The 16,391-nt window shown below is 32.4% G+C and overlaps 1 non-coding gene across 1 annotated transcript; it reads left to right on the forward strand.

The window, feature by feature from the left end:
- Window positions 1-554: 554 nt before the first annotated feature.
- On the forward strand, window positions 555-661 carry LOC128296062 (small nucleolar RNA R71). The gene has a single exon (XR_008286610.1). It is a non-coding gene; the product is annotated as a small nucleolar RNA R71 (small nucleolar RNA).
- Window positions 662-16,391: the final 15,730 nt, after the last annotated feature.

Below are 16,391 nucleotides of genomic sequence, written 5' to 3' on the forward strand. Positions count from 1 at the left end.
TGTTGGGAAAAACTAAGCGGCTGAGTCGGTCTAGGTTGAGCGTAGTTGTTACTGGTTCCAGCCCCTTGGTTACTCCAGGAAAAATTCGGGTGGTTTCACCACGATGGGTTATAGAAGTTGGATTGCAGTCCTTGCCTTCCTCGATTTTGGTTTGGTTACCCATGTAATATACGGATTCAGGGTTCAATGGATATTCTTTGAACAAATGTCCCTCCCTACAATAAACACAGGCTATACTCTCAAATTGGTGAGGTGGTTGGTTTGTAAAACTGTTAGACCCATTAGTGGTAAGATTCTTAAGCATTGAAGAGATTGAAGATAACTGAGATGGAAGTGAAGTGAGAGCATCCACTTCATGTATTCCAGCGACCCGACTTCTTAACGCGGCTCGATTTGCTGGCCATTGATAATTGTTACTGGTGATCCTCTGGATGATTTCGTAAGCTTCATTATAAGACTGAGAAAGGAGAGCACCGTTAGCAGAAGCGTCCACTACCATCCTCGTTTGAGCATTGAGACCATTATAAAATGTCTCAAGTTGGATGCAATATGGGATTCCATGGTAAGGGCATTTCCGTAATAGTTCTTTGTATCATTCCTATGCCTCATACAAGGACTCATCATCCATTTGTTGGAAGGCAGTGATCTTGTTCCTCAACTTAGCGTTCTTGCTTGGCGGGAAATACTTCATGAGGAATCTTTCGGCTAACTCTTGCCATGTAGAAATTGAGTTTGGCGATAATGAATTCAACCAGGCTCGAGCTCTGTCCCTTAGTGAGTACGGGAACAACTTCATTCGTAATGCATCTTCGGGAACTCCAGCTAATTTGAAAGAGTCGCTCACCTCCATAAATAGTCTTAGGTGAAGATGAGGATCTTCAGTAGGCATTCCACTGAATTGGCCCAACGTCTGAAGCATCTGGAATATGACTGGCTTTAGCTCGAATTGTTGTGCCTTGATTTCGGGTCTTCTACTGCCCAGATTAAGATTGTTAAATACTGGCACATTATATTGTCTTAAAGCTCTATCCCTATCGTCAGCAATAAGGATAGGATTTTGAGCAAGGTTTGCTCCGTTTCCTTGATTCATATTCTCGAAATTCATTCCTTCACTCCTTCTCTGGTTCGCTTGTCTTCTTCACTGTCGAAAGGTTCGTTCTATCTTAGGGTCTACAGGAAGTAAATCAAAAATCTGGTCAATACTCATAAACACCTGAAATTATCAAAGAAAAATTAATTAAGTTAAAAATTAAACAGAAAAACAAACCAAAATGTAAAACTAAGAAATTCACAAATAATGATTTTTTTTAAAACAGTCCCCGACAACGGCACCAAAAACTTAGAACGATGGAAAAATGTGCAAGTGTACACAATCACAACAAGTAATAAAGTGACAAGTAAATGTCGAGTTATCGTACCCATAGGGACTGTAAAAAGAATTATTTATGAAATTAATTGTAAAACAATTTGGTGAGGTAAAAATAATTTGGTTTTAAAAAGATGGTCAAAAACTGTTTTGAAAAAACTAAGTAAATAATTAAAAATAAAACAAAGGAGTTCTAATGCACGATTTAAAATAAGATTTAATCAAGGTAACATACTTGTGTTGGATTAATTATATTTCTTGAACTTAGAATTATTAAACTCGTGTTTACACTGTTACGAATAAATTCACAGCAACCCGTTAATTTTCTAACTTATGAACAAACTTACATACAAAAATTCATTCATCTCTTGACATATCTCTATGTCAGTTCAATCGACTAAACAGATTCTAGTAAGCAAACATGTTATTGCACATACATACTCATTAAACTGAACTAATCTCTTGCATATCCCTATGTTAATTCAAACAATTAATTAAATCTAATAAGCATATAAAAGACTATGTGAAGTAACAAGGCATCCCTACATTGAAACAATTTAATCACAATAATCTTGCAAGTTATGCAAGGCAATAGTATCACCAGATACATTGCTAATTTAACCTTCAGCTACCTTAGAAGAATAAACATGCACTGATTAAGTACTGTGTCAATTAATTACAATTTCAATCTGTTTAAATAATTAATTCATTAGCTACCTCACAGTCGTAACGGAAGAATAACTTAGGCATGATTTTACTTAACCGAGCAATTTACCTAGGCCTATAACAGCATAAACATCATTTTAACAATTCAAGCAGGCATAATATAATCAACCCAACACAAACTTAAGTTTAAGATAAATTGATTAAAATAACCATTTCAATAGCATAAATATTCATAAACATGTTCGTCAAAACAATAACAAAAAGTAAAGAGATAGGGAAGAAGAAGCAAATCCGGTGTTTCTCCGTGGCTTGACTAGTTGCTCCGTTCTTCGTTCTTCATTGCCCTCGGCTATCAAGGTCGCTTATGATCATTTAAGTTCAGCTCCAAAATGGCTGATGAGAGCCTCTTTCCCAAGAGAAGAAATTGACACTTGAACAAGAGGGAAATGGGATGGAAAAATGAGAGAAAAGTGGGAGAGGGAATGAGAGAATGTTGTGGAATGAGGGATGGATGAGGGATGCTTTGAATGATCAGAAAGGGGTGGATTTTATAGCTGAATATGGAAGCTAAAAATAGAAAAAAGAATCAGCCTAAGAGACCTGCCTTGGCCGGCCACACACATGGAAAAGTTGAGAGTTTCAACTTTGCTATTTTAAGCTTGGGGCGATTTCATAAAGCCACAATTAAAGGAGGGGTTTCAATGCATTTTGATAGTTCTTTAAGGGCATGTTTGCAAGAATATTTAATCAGCTAAAATCCTGATTTGGGTCAGCATATGGACGGTTCTGGGCTGCCCAATTAGTGGCTGGTTCAACTGGACCCTTTCTCCATAAATTAATTAAAAATAATTTATTTAACCTAAATTACATGGGGAATAAATTAAAATTAATTAAATTATGAATTAATACACATTTCTGGCCCATTTTTGGCTGGAAATTACTGTTCCTCGAAACTTCAAATTGCTTCTCGTTTTTGTGCTTTCAGTAGTGTCAGCAGAGCCAATTTTCGCCCTTTGCGCGAATCTGTCGAAAATAGTCAAAATTAATCAAAATTAAGTATAAAATTAACTAAATTCACCATGTTTATATTTTTAACACAATTTAATTATTTTATAATATTTAATTATTTTTCGACAAGAATTTAATTGGATTTGCATGAATTTAAGTAAAAATAGGTATGAAAAAGCATATAAATTTTTGTGTTTCCAGGAAAGAAAACCAATTTTTTTTGAAAAAGATTAAAATAAAAACAAAAATATATATATAATAACTTCCCCCAAATCCCTTAATTATCTCTTCAATAACCCACTAACACCCAACTCCTCAGAATTGCTGTTTGACCGAATCTCTCTCAATCAAATGAGCAAAAATAAACTCCCATGCTCGCGTAGGGATTCAAGCACAAAACCTTCAGCAAACTAATACTCAACTTAACCACCAGACCAGCAAGCCCATTCTGGTATGGTTTTACAAATAATTTAATATAAGCCCATTGAACTAATATACAGCTTAAGTCAGAAAAATACCAAAATCTACAAAAGACAGCGCTTGAACTTGGGACCTCTTACACACACCCAGAACACTCAACCACTAAAGCAGACAGCCAGCTGTGTCAAAGTTATCCAGAAACAGAAATAAGAATTTTGGGGCGTTGCACAACTTCATCTTTGGGATGTTGAAAAATTCAATCTCAAAATAGATTATGGTTCTTATTCCCGATCTTTGATTTATTGTACAAGCATGTGTAAAGTATAGATTTGGTAAGAAACTTTTATATTTTGACCATATTTTCTTTTTCAATTAAGGCATGACTATTATTAATTTTATTTGACATAAATTTCACACCTTGATGATATTTGATTTTTGCCTTTCTAGGTTAATTTTTTTTATGTAAAAGAATTAATTGTTGATTAGATATGTTTGCTATTAATATGGTATGTTTTCTCTATTATATATTTTTGGTAAATCATTCACTTTGAAGTTTTTTAATTAAGTTATATTATGCATATATTTAGATTTTTATTATTAAATTCTTGTTATTAAATATTCTTGAAATTTTATTAAAATTATGGTGGAAAGTGTTGTCAACCTACCATTGTTGATTAAAGTGAAATTTGATAGGATCTATTTATTCTTATTAACTTGCTAATATTGAATGATTGTATGATATCTTCCAATTTGAACTTATAAATATTTTATTAGAGCAAAATAAGATTTTATAACATATATGTGGTATTGAAATTTGATACAATGTGTATCGGATAATTTTCAAGCATCGTACATAAAAATTTTGATTATTTATTAAATGATTTTTACTATTACATTATAAATATTATATCGAAAACAAAGTTGTTTTACTACTTGTAATAGTGCTCGTGATGATAGTCAACGTGATGACGATGATGTTAAAAATCTTCGGTATATTTTACTATGTTTTATTTATTATATTATGTTTATTATAATTGGAGACTAATCATGACAACATGAATAGATATATTTTAATTTGAAATCCATGCATGCTTTGCGATGGTGATTATGAAATAAAGAATCAATGGAGGCGTTTAAAAGTTTATCCTACTAGATTTATTGCATTCCCTGAAGTGAATGCAAACATAAATAAAATAAAAGATATAATCATGGACCACTAAAAGTAGGAACATAGTAATAAATAAGAGAACAATGAGAGTTCTCAAGATAACTCTTCAAAGGGTAAAGATAACTTATGTTGTCAATGTGATATGAAAGATTATTGGCCACATATGTGGCATATGCCTAAATATTTTGTTTCTGTTAATAGTTTTTGAGGAAGGATATGAGAATGTAGTAATAAATTCTATCATTATAGATATAAAGTATTTATCTTATTTGATAGTACAAAATTAGTCGAAAGCTCTAGAAGAGCTAATATATTAATATCTTGTGTTGGTTAATCCATTGGTTTTAAAAGATATTTATAATGGACCTTACATTGAGATTGTGAATGAGGAAAATATTATATTTCATATAAATCACTATTACCATAAATATCTAATTTGGAATGAATGAAAAGGGAGGATTGAGTTATTAATTTATATTTATTACAATCTTTGTGATTTTCTTTTGTCATCATCCCTATTAAGGATTGGTAGCAAAGTATTTTATTGTAAAATATCTATTTATGAGCAATAAAATATGATAAATTTATATAAAGCTCGTTATGGTTGGATGCACCTGAAGTTGTAAAACTTTTTTTAGATATTTGAAGATTTTGACATATTCCCTGAAGAGAATATTGCATATAATTGTTTGGACATTATATTTATTTTGTCGACTTAGTGACATTATAAACTTCACATTGATTTAGACATCTCCAGTAGTAAATGTCACAATAGTACTTATATGTAGATACAAATTAAAATGAATGATAAAAAATTATTTATTTGTTACAATTTAATACAATTGAAACACATGTTAAAATAAACCAAAAGTTTACTAATACAAATGGATTTACTACTTGGCATGACCAGTTAGACCACCCTTAGATCATATATGAAGCGAAAATTAATTGAGAATTCATATGGACATTCATTAAATAACTGGAATATTTTTTAATGTAAAAAATTCTTTTTTGTTGCTTGTTCTCAATGAAAATTGATTCTTAGAAACTCACTAGATGAAGTTGAGATTTAATGTCTTGCATTTCTAAAATAAATATGGGCCCATTCATCCACCATGTGGATGGTTTTGATATTATATGATTTTGGTAGATGCATCTACAAAATAATCACATATGTGTTATCAATTTGCAACCCGTCGTTTGCAAGATTGCTTGTTTAAATAATTACTTTTTTGATCATGCAATTAAGACAATTCATCTTGCAAATACTAATGAGTTTATAACTCAATCTTTCAATCTTTTATTGATTGAGTTTGAAAAACTTTTGTAAAAGTTTGATTGAAAAACTTTTGGGCATAATGATTTAGAGAAATTATTGATTGAACACCTCTGATTAATGTTTAAACCATTACTTATGAGAAATAAACTTCCTATGTCAACATGAGATTATGTTGATTTACATGTTGTACGCATCCAGCCAATAAGCTATAAATACTCCCTATTATAATTGGTTTTTGATCAAGAGTTAAAATTTCTCATCTTTGAATTTTTACATGTGCGTATCTGTTCCAATTGCTCCACCACAATGCACAAAGATGAGTGAATCCTCAAAGAAATTTGGGAATATATATTAATTACAAGTTTCTTTATATTATTAGATGTTTTGAATGTATTCAAGATTCAATTATGACATTATTTGTGATTACAATTTTGATTCAATAGTTTTCCCGACATTAGGGGGAGAGAAATAATAACTTGTAATGAGTTAGGGAAAGAGTAATTTGAACCAGAAGTTCAATAAGGATAACTCATTACAAGTTAACTGTTAGATGTACTTACAAACTTAATGAGAATAACCAAGTGTTAATACCATCTAATATTTTAATTTGAATCAAAATCCCAGTAGGACAATTAGTTAAAATAAATAACAGATTGATCGATTCCAAAGATGAAAATTCTTCTAGATGGTCATATAGTAAAAGTGAGTGCTCTAAAAGAGACCAAAGACATAACTAATAAGTAAAACTCTAGAAGAGATTCAGGTACCTGAAACTGAATTTTAAAATAATGAAAATAAGATATCTTGATAAGTTATGTCAATTCGAGAAAAAGTGGAATAGAATAATAAAAGTGGTCGATAATGATTTTACATGCAATATTATTATTGAAATAATGAAATAAAAGAAAGGTTTTGAATAAATCTATTGAGAAATATAGATATGGAATAAATTGATCAAAATAGAAAGACGCAACTCAAGTACAATTAAATTCGTGGAGTTTTTGGATCAATAGTCCAAATATCTAAAGATATAAACCCAGTGAGCGTGCAATAGTAGTTTTGCAATAGTGGAATAAAAATATGAAGTTTTTCGCTAAGTCTCGGCATTGATTATAAAAATATATAATATTCTTTTATGGTTGATGTAATAACTTTTAGATATATTATTAAATTGACAATTCATAAAAGATTTGACTTGTGTCTAATGGTTATTGTTACAACTTTTTATAAATCACGATATAGTAAAGTTTATATTAAAATCCTTGAAGGATTTAGGATGCTAGAAGCATATTGAAATTCTCGAGAAATTGTTTATTTATATGAATTGAAATAATTTGAACATATGTGGTAAATTTGACTTAGTGAATAGTAGTTGAAGGAGGACTAAAATGATCCAAAATACCTATTTGTGTTTTTATAAAAGAATCATGATTAAAGTTTGTTATTATTATTGTTGAATCTCCTGAAGAGATCAAAATTTATTTCCCTAAATTTTCCTCACTCATGACTTTGAAAAGAATGGTAATATAAATGCTTAGCAAATACATCCAAATAGTCATTTGAAAAACTAGTATTCAAGATTGAATACGAAGAATATAAGAAAATATGTGATGTTTTCATAAGGGGGAGTAAATACGCATTGCACTTTTTTTCCCTTAATTAAGGTTTTGTCCCATTTAGTTTTCCTGATAAGGTTTTTAATGAAGCATCATATTATGCATATTATAGATTGTGTATTCTTTTCCCTTCATTAGGTTTTTATTCCACAAGGATTTTCTTAATAAAGTTTTAACGAGGAACATTATCTACCAATGGACATCCAAGGGGGAGTGTTGTGAATATCTTATTATATGGATGTCCATCATGATCAAGATAAAGTCTGAATCTACTTTAAATTTTAATAGTTATTAGAATTAGATCTCTACTTCTTTTGTACTTCTTATGCCTATAAATAGAGACTCTGATGAAGCATTGTAATCAACCTCTTTTGATCAATAAAGTACATTCTCTATTGTTTTCATAGTTTCTTTGTTCTTTATTCTCTCCATCTCTCTTTATTTTATAACAATTTTGGGTTTGAGAATAAAAGGGAGAAACTTAAAGAAATCCCTTCAAAATTCCAAAATGTTTAAACTTAATATTTTATTACCATTTGTTTAAATTGGAACAAATCTTTAACTATCATTGTCAAATAGCCGTCCATGTGGCCCCGCACAAAATTGGTTAGTGTTACCACTATAACACCCTCCTTATGTCTCAGAGTTAAGAACAGTATCAAATCGGGTCAAGAATATTAGAGAAATTTAAAAACTATATAAAATTGGAATTTTGGGTAATAGTACAAAAAGTAGTTAAGAGCTGTAGAAAATTAGAAATACATTTGAGATGAGAAAAAATAATTCAAAGTACTAAATTAATTGTAGAAGAATGGAAACTGTTGGGTAAAAGTAAGAAAATCAAAATTTTAAAATGATTACATTAAATTAGAGGAAAAATGAGGAAGGACCAGAAGTGAAATTTTATCAAAGTATCATGCATGGTATTGTAGAGAAAGTTGAAGGATTAAATGGTAATTACTTAAATTAGATAATTATGAAAAACTTAATGATTAAGGGCTAAATTGTGTAAAAAATTTAATTGGTGGATTATTTTGATATTTATCATTTTAAAATTATTAAATTAATTAGATATTTATTTAGAAAATTTGGGAAAGATGAAGAGATTTCATTCATCTTTTTCCATTTCAACGTCACCTCCATTTTCTCCATCATTTCAATTTTTTTTTATTTTTTTACAAATAGGTCCTTACCATCATTTTAAAGCTTTTCAAGCTTAATTTTTTCAACTTCTTTCATGAATCCTTAGTGAAATCAATAGAGAAGCCTATTGGCCACCTTAATTTCATGAAAAGAGAATAAATAATTATTTTGGAGGAGAGAGAAAATAAGGAGTAGGGTTTTATTTTAAGAAATCAAGGTAAGAATGATAAGTTCTTTATGAAAATCATGTTAGTTTCATCAAAATAGCATCAATATGTTATTTGATTATGATTTTAACAAGTAGATGTTATGTGTTTTTATATGAAAACTAAGAAAAGGTGAAGAAAGATGAAGGAGTAATTGAAGAAAAAAGGGAAAGAATTAGTCAAGGAGAAAAAGAGAAGAAAATAGATCATCCAAGCTTTTAGTGTAAGTACTTAAGAATTATTCTCTATTTAATTTTAGTGTAACATCCCGAACTAGGGTCTAGTCGGAACAGTGGTTTTGAGACCACAAATCTGAAATAAAAATAATTATTTTATGATTATTTAATGATCCATGATATGATTGCATGTTTGTGTGAAATTTTAATGAAGAAATTCTATGCCTAAGGTGTCCAATTTGACTTTAGGGACTAAATTGAATAAGTTGCAAAACTTGTGTTCTAGATGTAACACCCCAAACCTGGCCTGAAAGTTTGGCTCGAATCTGGCATGTCACATCGAAATGTTTTTTGAAAACCAAGTTTCCATTAAAAACCCTTCTTAAAAACTTATACCCTTTTTAAACCTTGTTAGAAAACCTCAGCTGAATAACATTCTTAACAATTTTGTAAAAATCTTGGCAGTTGCGGAAGCTTAATTTAAAAACAATTGCAGATACGTGTTGTTTTGAACAACAGTAGTTGCCTTGGAAAACCGTGTTCTAAAACTAGCAATTATAAGAACAATAAATAAAATTCCAAATTTGAAATCCAAAAAATTACAACGGCTTTACTACAACCCACATAAAAACATTTAAAAGTAATAATCAAAACTGTAACATAAACAGTGTGTGTGGCTTCCTCTGAGCCCCTCGCAGCTCTGATCCGTCTAAGGCTGAAAATTACCTAAAAGGTTAATAAACGAGGTGAGTTTACGAAAACTCAGTGTGAAATCCCCTACTATATAAAAGGAACAGTCAGTCATATAAAAGAATTAAAAGTCTGGGCCCTAGCCCATTATAACAGACAGTACCAGATGGGCCTTAGCCCATTACAGAATAAGAAACATTATCAGAACTAGAATCAAAATGAGAATCAAAATCAGAATCAGGTGACAGAATCGGAATTAGAATGTGAATGCAATCCTAACCCAATCCAGCCGTATAAACCCCCGTACCAATCTTACACCATGTGGGGAGACAACTCGACCCACCCATCAGCTACACACCACAGAATTTGTAGCATGGCTGCCAAAATAGATTTTGTGACAGAGTCACCAGATAAAGATATTGTGGCAGAGCCACTAGAACAGATATTTATGGCGGAGCCACCAGAACAGATATTTGTGGCATAGCCACCAGAACGCTTCCTCCATCAATATAACCCATATCCCATGCAACATGTCATGTATGCAGAATGTCATGCCCATATTTAAATCAAACAATCACAGTCAAGTCATTCGTATCACCAACATATATTCACAATCAAATCAGTCAACCACACAGTCCAAGTTAGTCACTTGCCCACAAGGGCAAAACAGTCATTTAACACCCTAGGGGCAAAATGGTAATTTTATCCCACAAGGGTATCTCGGTAATTCTACCCTACAGGGGTATTTTGGTATTTCTACTCTACAAGGGTATTTTGGTAATTCTACCCTATAGGGGTATTTCAGTAATTCTACCCTATAGGGGTATTTCAATATTTCTACCCTACAAGGGTATTTCGGTAATTCTACCCTACAGGGGTATTTCGGTATTTCTACCCTACAAGGGTATTTCGGTAATTCTACCTTACAGGGGTATTTCAGTAATTCTACCCTACACGGCTATTTCGGTATTTTTACCCTACAAGGGTATTTCGATAATTCTACCCTACAGGGGTATTTCAGTAATTCTACCATACAGGGGTATTTCAGTAATTTTGTAAACTAAAGTATTCTAAACAGGGAGAACAATACGAATAGGCCAAAAGCCCATTCTCGACCCAAATAGCCCTACACGCTCGTGTGGCCCTTTTAGCCCAAATCTAGCCACAGATATGAGATTCACCTAGCCTAGTCTAATATTTACTACATAATCAAACAACTTATCCAATTGGGCTCGTAGGCCCATTGGGCCCACATGGCCCCTTTCGACCCATCGCGGCCCGAAGTAGCCATCCTACAGTTAGAGTAGTGAGAAATACACACCTGATAGGAGACTGGAGTTAATCCGCGCTCCGAGCACTCTTAGCTGACGCCCAACCCAAACGAGCACGCCATAAAGCGAAAGGGATCACCCAAGAAAGGTACCTTTACTCTTCTCATGGTTTTCTCTATTTAAAGCAAGCTTCGCATCCACTCTTATGTTAGCTTCCTGATGTGGGATCCCTCCATCATCAGAGTTTAAATTCAACACCAATTCTTGCCACCCTCTGTTAGCAAAATAAATGCTCTTTGATTGCCATGAGTTTCGAGCCCTGTACCTCCTTGCGAACTCTATGTTGCCATCTTCCTGCCCTTATGTGGCGCTACTTTGCCACTAGACCATAAGGCTTTTTGTGGCACAATTTCTCCAACAATATTCTTAAGGCCTACCTACTACACCCAGGGTTTGATTCACCTTAAACCAAAATTTTTGCTAGAGTCCAAGTTTGAACCCAGGACTTCTCCGCACACTTAACCACTAAAACAAGCCTTCATTAACGAAATTTACATGCACAATAAAATATTATAAGCTGCCTTCAACCGCTCCCATGCTCAAGGCCCAAAACTTCTAGGCCCAAATTCAGGGTGTTACACTAGAAGCTTCAAGCATGAAATTGCATTGGTTTATTAATTAGAGGTCCTTAAATAGCAATTTGACGAAGTTCTAAAATTGTAGACAAAAATAGGCATGAATAGGAAAATTTTGAAAGAAAGGCCTTGGGGCATTTTGGTCATTTGGTTAATAAAAGAATAAAAAGGGAAAAATTAAGAAAAATTGATGTCCATCCTCTCTAAGGGTGCCAAAATTTAGGGAGTCTCCATAGCTAGGGTTTTCAACATTTCAATCTTGATAGCAAGTGCTCCCAAGCCCCGTTTTTAATGTTCTTTACATTTTTGAAGTTGTCATCAACCGATCTAGCTATTTCCACCATTCTTTTGAGCTAGGGTTCATGTTCAAGAACATAACCATCTGTAACATGGATGTGTTTTGATATTTAATGGAGGAATATGAATGTTTGATGTGTGCTAAACATCTTTTACTAAGTGATTTTTAGTGGAAACACCTAAAAAGGACTTGTTTGTAAAAGATGAAGAAATAGGTAGTAGAAATGTGTTTTAATGAGAAATATGGGATGATATGAGTTAGAATATGAATTGGCTAAGCTTGGGTAACAAAGAAAACGTATGCATTTCATTTTACGAGCCTAGGGACTAAAGTGTAAATAAGTAAAAAGTTAAGGGTAAAAAGGTAATTTTACCAAAGTATGTGTTATGGGTCTATATGAATAATGTATGTATTGATCAAGTTAAATTTGACATTATAGATCAAGAAAAACTTGATTCGGGTCTTGATCGGGGGGAAAATAAAGTTTACGAGGATTAGGCTCGTTTCTATCATTTTGTACCAAGGTAAGTTCATTTGCAAATTATGCAACATGTACCATACTTTAAATGCTTGATATTGCATGTATGGTAAGTACATATAATTAATGTGATGTTGTACCATGTGTTCAATGCTTAAATTTTCTTAGGAATTATGCTTGATTATTTTATAAGTATGTGATTCGTGCTATGGTTATTGAAATCGACATTACGAGCAAGTTCAACAGAAATGTTGTATCAAAGAATCCCGTTTGAACCTTAGGAATAGTTTAGGATACAAGTGAAATGTCACTAGGAATTTTTTGATCTAAACTCATTGAGTTGTGGTCTGAGTTTATGATTTATGTGATTTAAACTCATGAGTTGTGGTTTGAGTTCATGATTATGAGACACATGTTATGGCAGTCCGGGTGCTGGTCTCGTACATACTATTGATTGCAAGGTAATCCGACATGTGTTGTAGATACCTGACAGCCTTTATGAGCAGACCCGTGAGTAGCTTGAAAGCAAGCAACATGTGATATATGATATGAGGTAGCGTTGGCTACATATGAGGCACTTAAGTGTGAGGTTTCGATGTATGCGATGGTATTCCAAGTGTTCAATAGGTAGCTCTAAGAGAAGTTGATGAATACGTCAAAAACGAGAAATTAAGTCATTATGTGCAAGTGGCACAGGTATGTGCATCGAACTCGTGAGAATGACATGAGACATGATGAACTTGTGGTAAGAATATGTATTTGTATATATGAAGAATAAGTTTAGGAGATTTGATAAAATGCAAGATTATGTTCATTATTTTATATGTATGATTAATGCTTGTTTAATTTGCATTTTATTTGCATGTGAACTTACTGAGCTTTAAAGCTTACCCCCTTCCTTTCTTTTTCTTATAGTGTCGCCAAGCTAGCTCGAAGATCGGAGGACGTCGGAGTTTTCAATCACACTATCAATTGAATATTTTGGTATAGTTAGTCTCATCATTTTGAGTATGACATGTATAGGGACTTGGCATTTTTGTTATGTGTCATATTGATTAGCCAAATATGTTGGCTCATAATGGTATTATGATTATTTTGTATATGGCCATGAGAGATAGCTTATATTGGTTATTGGGGTTGTAACCCTAATTAATTGTGCATGCATACAAATATGTTATGCTTGATGTGATTGCTTTATGGATGTGTGGTAAAGTGTGAGTTACATGCTAAATGTATGTGTTTGATGAGGCTTGTGGTTGTTTATGTTAAAGAGTATGATGAATGGCATGTTTGTTTAATGTATGAAATATGATTAATGTGTATGACAATAATTGTAGTATAATGATGAATAGATATGAAATTGGTATGGAATGTTGTGACAGCCCTAATTTGACCCTAGTCGAAAAGTGGTTTCGGGACCACAAAACTGAGTCAAGAAAATAATTAGATGTTATATTCTGTGCTTATTATATGTGAAAGTGCATGTGTGAAAATTTCATGCTTTGATTTTGTCATTTGTATGTGAAATTATTAAATAGGACTTATGTGAAAATTTTTGAAAATGTGATAGGTTAATTTGTAGTGGCCAAATAATTTATGGTGTAAAATAGGTGGATTTGCATGTCAAATTTCCCACTTTAATTTGTAGTGGCTGACCATAATGATGATGATAAACAATATATGCATTTTAAATTAGCATTATAAAATTTAATGGCTTTATTATTATAAAATAAAGATAAATAAAATAACAAAATGAGGAAAAGGACAAAGCTTGTACATCTTTGTTCTTCATAGCCGAAATTAGGAGAGGAAAAAGCTCAAACAACATTCGGTCATTTACTACATGATTCAAAGGTATTTTCCATGTATTTTCTTCATATTCTTGTGAAATTAGCATGGTTAAAGCATTGCTTAGTTAACCCATGTTTAAACTTTGAAAATTTTTGTGATGTGAGCATTTGGTCATGAATTGAATTGAAGGAAATGGTTGTTGTTTCATGTTCTTTTTATGAGCAATGGTAGATAGGTGAAGTTTGAGCTAGTTAAATGTTCATATAGTTGGTTTAGATGATAGGCAAAATCGGCTTATGTGTATCTGTAGTTGCCAAATGTGTATTTAGATAACATTTGAGTAATGTTTGTGTTTTAAAATGATGGAATGGAGATTTAAGCTTGATAAAATTTTTTTAAGAATGAATGAAAGAAATATGTGTATTCGGCTATGGATGATTAGATAATAAATTGGTGTGGATGCTTTGATGAGATATGCACAATTATAAGTTGAATTTAAAGCTTGTTAAATTTGCTCTTAATATTTCCGGATAAGTTACTTAGTTAAACTTGTTAAATTTGCTCTTAATATTTCCGGATAATTTACTTAGTTAAGCTTATTAAATTTGCCCTTAATATTTCCGGATAAGTTACTTAGTTAAAGGAAATTTTAAAGTACCTAGTTAATTGATACTAGGTTAATGGTGTGTGTATAAATTAATATAAACTTTGTATATGTACTAAAGGTTGTAGATGAATTCGGCCTTGGGAGAAATTTTTGTATAAAATGCTTGAATATTAACAGGTTATTGCTTTAATGACCGATTGTGTCAATGGCTAATGCATGGACTAGTTGATCAATATATGTTAAAAGGGAAATGTAAATAAATACCTATTTGATGAGCTATATATATATATTCGGCTATATGGTAAAGATATATATATATATATATATATATATATATATGAAAATATGATAAGCCTTATGAGTTTTGTGTTTGTATATGTGAACTAAGTATACAATGAATATTCGGCTATAAGCTAGCATGATGGGACTTTAATAAGTTAAATTTTGTTTGAATTAGCTCAAGAGTATAGAGAACCAAGGTTGGACAGGGGAAAAGAGAAAGTAGTTGAATAGCCGATTCGAGACTGTTCGAAAATATTCGAGGTAAGTTTTAAGTAGTTAAATATAAATAATATTCGATAATGACATGACAGATTACGTGTAACACCCCGAACCCGAGACCATCGCCGGTGTCGGACGCGAGGGGTTAACGAGCCAAGTCCTCTTAAAGCACCGACCAATTTGGCATTTCCAGACAGGCTGGAAAACTGCGTCACTGTCGCCTTAAAAATCATATCTCGAGTTTCAAAACTCGGAAACTGATTCCGTAAATTTTCCCTGAATTTAGACTCAAATATCCTTCCATGGATTTATTTCTAGAATTTTTGGTCCGGCCAATTGGTACAGTTTATTAGTTAAAGGTCACCCATGTTACAGGGGTCGACTGCTCTGACCTTCGCGCGTTACAACTTGAATATCTCTCTGTACAGGGATTTAATACTGGTGCCATTTATTTCTAATGAAACTAGACTCAAAATGAAATCTGCACATATAAGGCATGACTTCTAATTCTTTCTGGATAATTTATAGAAAATTTTTAAAGTCGCGACAGGGGACCCAGAAACCGTTCTGGCCCTGTCTCACAATAACTTTAATATCTCTTAACATGTAACTCCTATGACCGTTTCGTTTCTTCCATATGAAAGTAGACTCATCAAGGTTCATTTACATAACTTATTCACTATTTAATACCATTCCTACAAATTTTTGTGATTTTTCAAAACCACACCACTGCTGCTGCCAGCATCTGTTTTCAAGGTAACCTTTACCTATTTCATGATTTCCACGATTCAATTGACCCTTTTTGCATACATAGCACAAGTGTGATCATGATTAACCATTCCAATGGCTAATCTTTTCAAAACAATTCCATACCCCATAATGATCATCATACAAACGATTATAGAATCATACTAACAACGTATATAAGCCATTTTCGCATGGCTATCCAAGCTTACATAAAACCGAAAGGTACATGACCTTCTACAATAGGGTAGTCCTATACATGCCATTTCAAAGTTCAACCAAAATTATACCCAAAATGGAGGCTTTGATAGTGTAGATGACTTCGACT

This window comes from Gossypium arboreum, chromosome 7, assembly GCF_025698485.1.
Source record: "Gossypium arboreum isolate Shixiya-1 chromosome 7, ASM2569848v2, whole genome shotgun sequence".
Lineage (NCBI taxonomy): Eukaryota > Viridiplantae > Streptophyta > Magnoliopsida > Malvales > Malvaceae > Gossypium > Gossypium arboreum.